Source organism: Chenopodium quinoa, unplaced genomic scaffold, assembly GCF_001683475.1.
Source record: "Chenopodium quinoa cultivar QQ74 unplaced genomic scaffold, ASM168347v1, whole genome shotgun sequence".
Taxonomy (NCBI): domain Eukaryota; kingdom Viridiplantae; phylum Streptophyta; class Magnoliopsida; order Caryophyllales; family Amaranthaceae; genus Chenopodium; species Chenopodium quinoa.
The window spans coordinates 634,570-642,062 of NW_018744284.1; the positions used below are offsets into that span (position 1 = coordinate 634,570).

General features: G+C 35.2%; 1 long non-coding RNA gene across 1 annotated transcript; it reads left to right on the forward strand.

The window, feature by feature from the left end:
* The first annotated feature begins 241 nt into the window (after positions 1–241).
* On the forward strand, positions 242–2,370 carry LOC110694948. Its single transcript, XR_002505994.1, has 2 exons — positions 242–1,772; positions 1,876–2,370. It is a non-coding gene; the product is annotated as an uncharacterized LOC110694948 (long non-coding RNA).
* Positions 2,371–7,493: the final 5,123 nt, after the last annotated feature.

Here is a 7,493-nt window from a genome sequence, read left to right on the forward strand (position 1 = left end):
ACGGTCTCCAATGAACATTTTTTACCATGAATAACTCCGGTTGTGTATAAGTGAAATTTGTAAAAAGATGATTTTCGGATTATTAATAGTCCAATATGATCTCACATGTTAATTTATTTATATTGTATAACACATAAAATATGGTCATAGTTATTTTATTTTGACCACATAAATAGTAAGTGAGTCGAACTTTCAAAAACGGAGGTATTATATATGTATATATATATAGGATCGAGTTATAACGAGAACCTCTTGTACAGTAGGAACTAGGAACTGAATTGGACCGTTAGATTAAAAGGTAATGGACGGATCAGATCATTTAATATCTAGAATTCAGGATCATGCGATTAGCTCTTCACACAATTCTCTATCCTCCAACCAATCTCTCTCCTCCATTGATGCTAGTGCTTTGAGTTCTCCATTAAACTAGTTATCGAGCTTTTTTTTCTCCATTAAAGCGGTATTCGTGCTCTCTGTACTCCATTGAAGTAGCTTGTGAGATAAGAGGTTTTTTATTTCTCTATTTTCGTGCTCGTCCATGGTGTTGTATAATTTGGTGATTTCACTTCGAATTGTCTGAAATTTACAGGTAAACATTGTGATTTTTGTTCTATCAAATTTCTAGGTTTTATTTATTTATTTTTATTTCTTACTCATGTATTACTCACAATTTGTGTTTGAATTTTGGAGAATTAGATTTCTAGGTTTTTATTAGAGAATTTTGGTGCTCGAATTTGTGCTATATTTTCCAGATGTAGCGTATGAATTTGATCAAAGTAGACTATTGATTTGTTCGATATCGATTATTGAGATTCGTTTTAGTGTTTCGGTTGGAGTATTGTTTTAATTTAATCAAATTAGACTATTTAACGAGCATATATTGAGTTTCTAAAATCCGCAAATTGATTAATTTCAAGATCATACATTATTTAGTGAATAGTGATATTTCAAAGCTATTCAATTTTTCACTACGAACGATTTTTTCCGGCTTTTGAGTTATTATAGCTAATTTTGACTACTTTTGGATGGAGCTTGAGTTTATGCTAATTGATCCTATGGATGATTCTTGTGAGATTTACAGGTTGAATTTGTTTAAAGTAAATAGAAACCAAGTAAAAGTGAACAAATTATAGTGTAAAGTATATAGAAAAACTAAAACCATTATTTACATTATATGAGCAATCAAAATCAGAGGGAGAACATAATTAGCTGTGTGGAAGCTGGTTGAGTTGAAGTGATTGTCAATGTTGTTATGGTAGATCTCATACCTATGTCCATGAAAGAATTTATCTCATTTAAGTAAATCAACTCTCCTTAAAAGTAAACTAAATCTCTCTAAAAGTAAATTAATCCTCTCTTAAAGTAACTAATGCCAACAATGAGGACTTTTTGATGTTTGTATCTTTGGTGTGGGGTGCGTGGTCTTATAGGTTCTCTATTGTGTTTAATGAGCCATGGAAAAACCGGGTTATTGGAGTCATGGGTTTTGTTCGATTGGTTAGGAATTATAAAAACTATACTGATAGGATTTATAGGACATCTAGGGAGGAGTATGAATAGGGCAGTTGTTAGGAGATCTTAGGTGCCGCCTGTTGCTTGTAGAGTTTGTGTATTCTGATGCAGCGCATTTTCAAAGGTACAGGGGTTGGCTTGGGTATTACAATTAAGGATTAGTAAGGGAAGATTATGGCTGTTATGTTGCAAAGATTGCATGCATAGGTGGCTGTTGTCTGTTGTCATGGCAGAATCCTTGCTGTTATGGTGCAAAAATAGTAAGCAATATACTTTCGATCCATTTCTATTTCTTCAGTTTTGTTTGCTTATACATTGCAGCCTGTTGCTATAAAAAGTGGCTGTTTACTTTGCAATTTTCAGAGCATGAAGAATTTGGCATTAAACATCATAAACTACTAGTGCAATTTTCCTCTGAAAGCTCACAAAGGCAAGCCTTATCTACCTTGCTAACATTTGAGCAGCAATTGAAAGAGCGTGAAAATCAGGTTGTATAACTGAAACTTGATCAAGAGTAGACTGGTAAACATTCACCTCAAAACCGTCAAGATCTGCCTCATTAGATTGACTTGTACGTGAACCTCATTAGATTGGCACAAAAATTGATGCAAAATCAACAATATGCATGGTCTGCAATCTATATTGCATGTTTATTCTTTAATGTAAATACCTTTGGATTGTCTTCTAGTGTTAAATGTTATTACCTTTGGGCTTTGGACTGTATTCTAGTGTGTGAGCAAGCATTTTCTATGGCACAGAATTTGGATCAGATGGCAGAGGTGTCCTGCAAGTTGATATTGTTGTCATACAAATTTGTGATTGTGTTGGGAATATCTTAAATAAGGGAGTGCTTAGATATGTTATATTTTTTATTTTATTTTAGAAAAGGTTAGGATCAGTGAGATATATGACTGATAATGGATATATTTTTTAATCCCACCAATTCTTTTGGGGTTTAAAATTTAGAGAACGAATAAGATTAGAAAGGTAGATTCCTTCATGAAAAAGAATTTAAAGTAAACCTATTAGCTCAAGTGTTAGAGCACTATGTGGATGCATAGAGATGTAGGTTCAAATCCTACAAAGGTTATTCAAACTACGTCAAAAAGACTTTAAACTTTAAAGTCCTCAATCATACAAAATAGTAAACTAATACATCTCAAGAGTAAAGTAAATTAAAATATATCAAACGAAAATTAAATTATCTGAAAAGTAAATTAAAATATTTCTTTTGAGATTGTACTTTGAAAGAGAATAAGAAATTTGTTACACATGCCTCCAATATATCTAAAAAGTCAATGCAAAATACTATAAAATAAATAAAAGTATTCCAAAAGTAAATCAAGATAATATTTCAAAATTAGAATCTCTCTTAAATAATGCAGAATAGCTCGACAAGAAATCAAAAGTAGATCAAAATATCCCAGAAGTAAATAATAAACACTAAAAAGTAATTATAAATTAAAATAATAAAAGTTAGTGTATGTATAATCAAATGACACAAAGCAATGAATAGTCGATCTTCATGGGTACCCTACATCATTGACCTTGAACTCTCTATAAAATGAGCCAAAACTCTACAAACATGAAGAGTGATAAAATATAAAAGAAGAATGAGGTCACAGTAAAGGTTTTCATATTAAAAGTAAATAAAACAATAAAAAAAGTAACTGAAAAAATTTAGAAATCAGATTTTCAAACATAGAAACTATTTTTTTTACGCTAAAGGAAAATACTAGTAGATTATATATTACGTCAAGGTGACAACAGCCAACCTAAACAAAAGATTGTTCAAAGATATTAAAAGTACCAGCATCCTACTACTTAGGGAAGAAATAAAATAAACTAAGCAACAAAAAATTAAAGATAACATAATGCCAGAAAAAGACCTGCAGAGAAAGACAAGATGAGCAAAAGGTGTTGAGCAGCCGTCATCATCAGGATTAAGCCATAGGGATTGTTGGTATTTCAGCAGCATAAGTGTCAAAGATCTCAGCAGGGGGATAGTGGAATAGCACCCTTTCACCAAGTTGAACTTTAGTCCTTACAATAGTTGCTAGTTTGTGAGCCACGTGGTTAATTGTTCTGCTAGCATGCAAAACAGTCACTGACCAGTTTCTTTGCAATAACTCATCCCTGATCGTGGTCTCTAAAGGAGTTAGGATTGCTCAGCATTTTCCCTAAAGCCTCTGCATCTGTTTCTAGTTCCAAGAACTTGATTTCTCCATCCCAGGAAATAAGGAGACCCTCCCTAATAGTCAGAAGCTCAGCTGAAGATGCAGACATAGCATTAAAATTCATAGCATAACATATTTGCCAAGTATCCTTATCACACCTCAAAATGCCACCACCTCCAGCTTTGTATAGATTGAGTTTAGTAGCCACATTACACAAATGAACCTACGTGGGATTCAAACCCACATCTTTGTGCATTTGCACAATGCTCTACCCGTTGAGCAAGTAGGCTAGTGTATCAAAGTAAAGTAAATCACTCTAAGGTAAATCAAAATATAACAAAAGTTTTTTACAAAAAATAATGTAAGAATAGTATAGCACAGGTAATTGGTCCTACAGTAGCAAATATTCACATAAATTTCTATTAATGTGGGTGCTTGTCGAACAATAATACGAGTAGCCTCATATAGAAGACAGAAATAAACAAAAGGAACCACAAAACTAAAGCCAACTTCTTAGCTTTTATGGACACATATGTAAGCTTTATTTGGTATTATATACAGTGCACAAATGTGATCTTATTGAGCTATAAATTTTCTATTGCTTACTTCTGCATTCATCCAAAGCTTAATATATAGAAGTGGTGCAAGAATGTGAGGGTTGAAAACCCCAGATTTGCTCAGTAGCACTAGTTGAGCCAACACCACCAAAAATTCTTACTGCATTTAATTTGGTTATCATTGTTAGATAAATAAGAGTTTAATGGAACTAGAATCACACATTTTGTTCAATGAAACTCAAATTGTATTTGCACATAAAGGCCTAACGCTGCTCTTTAATAAGATTAGTTTATACATTCTACAACTTTAACAAAATCATTTAAATTCACAATCAAACTAAGCCACAACAATAGAGCTACTACCATTAAATACTTTAAGGCAAGAACTTATTTAAATTTCAATGAATAATCTATATTTGTATAGTATGAATTCGAAAAATACTAAAATAAAGAGTTATTAATTACAAATAATAACAATAGATCCTGAAATTGATACCAAAACAACACAAAATATTGATCTGATTATAAATCAAAGAGAAAACACACATTAATCAAACAAAAATAGCAAAATCCCTATTTTAAACTTGATCGATACTAAAAATACTCAAACAAATAATTGGGAAAACCCTAATTTCGGAATCAAAATCGCAAAAAATGGTTTCAAAATCGAATTATATTATAGAAAGCAATATTACTGACAACTGAATCAACTTACTTGCCTATATAAACTTGCTAGAACGATGCACGAAGATGAGAAGATGAAAATCTGCAAAATTTAGAGTGCGTGAAGAGATTAGAGAAATCATGAGAAGAGAGAGTTTGTAGGAGAAAGAAAATGAATTGATGAGAGAGAAAGTGATTATGGAAAAAGGGACGTTTAGGATAGTCATTCTGCTAGTTCAAAAAATTTACCAAAATGCCAATACTCAACAAAAAGGCAGACAACTCAGATCAAATGAATCAATGGCTCAGATAAATTCTTAGTTCCTATTATAGGACTTGGTTTATATATATATAGAATTGAGATCATGTGAGAACCATGGTGAATAATAGGAACTAAGAACTCATCTAGACCGTTATTCGTGCTCAATCTAACGGCTCACATTCCTCCCGCCTCATTAAGGGCAAAATGGTAAATTTGCGATTTGAAGACTTGCTTCAACTGATCTAATTTTCATTTTTACTTTCTCTCTCTTCATTTCATTTTCTCTCTCTTCCTTTGAATCCTCTCTCTTGCTTCGAATTTTTCTGCGCTCTTATCGTCGTTGGATTTGCTTTTCTTCTTCGCTTTTGTTCATTGCAAATTGATACTGGACAAGTAAGTTATTTGATTGTGATGTTCTTGTGTTTAATTCAATTGTTGTATAATTGTTTGATTTTTTATGATTTCGAGTCTTAAATTAGGGTTTTCGTTATTTTCAGTTTGAGGATTTTCTATTTTGGTTATTTTTGTTGCGATTCTTATTAATCTTTCTTGCGATTTTTCAGTCCAAGATAGGGAATTTAATTTCAATTTTATTGTCAGTTTTCTGTAACTAGGTATTCGGTTGAAATCATAGAAATCAATCTGATTTTTTTTATTGTTTCCAATTGTATGTTTTTTTATGAATTTTGTTTCAAATTAGGGGTTATTATGTATTTTTATGGATTTGCTGCTATTAGCCTCTGGTAATGATCGAATTTTAAACTTTTTTTCTCCTAATATTTTCTTGTGGAAATTGAATTTTGATTATTGTAGTTTTCTTTGATTTTTTAATCAAGGTTATGCGATGTTGATTGCAATGCATAGATAGTTGCCTAGTTTGGTATTGGATCAGGAGAGTGTTTGCTGAATGTTGTTGAAGCTTGTACCATTTATGCTTATCCTTGAAAGGAATGGTGTCTTTCGAACAAGTGTATTATTCCGATAGAAGGTTCGGAATTATTAAAAAGCTAATTATTCAGTGAGGTCAAGTGATCGAAATGCTTAGCTGGAGGCCACTTCCGATCAATGCATAATTAATAATACAGCTTAATCTTGACTGAACCCTTCGGGTCACACCCAATCGAGTAACCGAACCGAAACGAGGAATTAATCTGAAGGATTAAATGAGTCATTAGAGTATTACGAACATAGACGTCGGATTCCGATCTTAGAGCGTCGGAAACCGAGCGTCGTAAGTCGAGTCGAATTTAGTAATCGACGAGACGAGAAATCAAGCAAACAACAAGTTACAAATATACCCCTAGCCTCGAAGTGCCCCGAGCAATCCGAGGGATAGGGGCAATATAGCTAGCCAAAGCTGCTAGCATGGCCGTAAGCCCAGCCGCAAGCCAATATGGCAGGCATGGCCGCAAGCCCAGCCGCAAGCATTCGCATGCTAGGCATGGCAGCATCCAGCCCGCACCATCGCAGGCGAGGCCAACAGTACATGCTAGCTGGGCCTTGCGCGCGAGGTAGCAGCGTGTGGGCTGCGCCTAGCATGAGCATCACATTAGCAATAACAACATGCTATGCGAGGGTATGCAGTGGGCTGTGTGTGCTTGCGTGCTAGGCTACGCCTAGCACAAGCATTGAAGCACCAGCTAGCAAATGCTAACGATAACAACAAAGCAACAACAGCTTGCAAGCTATGCCTGTGGTATGTGCGCCCAGCATGCCTGGCAGCAGCCCGCATGCATGCGTGGCGTTCTTGCTAGGCTGCTCGCACTCGCAGCCATGCTAATAGCACAGCCAAGCACTAGGCCACCAGCTGGGTGTGCCTTGGTGCGCAAGGCCTTGCGCCAGCTGGCTTGAGTTGGTTGGCTTGTGCGTGTGGGAGCCGGTTTGTGTGGGTTGCTTGGGGAGCAAGGGGAGGGTGCCCCCCCCCCTTTGTGGTCCTCACCTTACCCCTTGCTCTCCACTTGACATTTGTTGTTTGTTGATTCATTCGCATTTTAATTTGATTATTAAATTAGGTTAAATTGAATAAATGCATTTTGACCAACTCTCCCACATTAATGGGAGATTGAAATTCAAGGGCTCCTTTCCTTATAAATACCAATCACTTGGCATTGGGAAAGGGCACTTGAGTTGTGAACTTGAAAGGATCTTCACAAGCGAGAACACTTTCATTCTAATACTCTAAGTTCTCTTGGTCTAGCCCCGGACTAAACTTCGGGGTAGGGGCCGTTCGGGTCGGGTCTCGAGGGTGAGAGTCGTTGGAGGCTTGCGCATTTGCGTAGCTCTATGCTTTCAAGTACGAGCTCCAAAAGGAGCGAAACACGC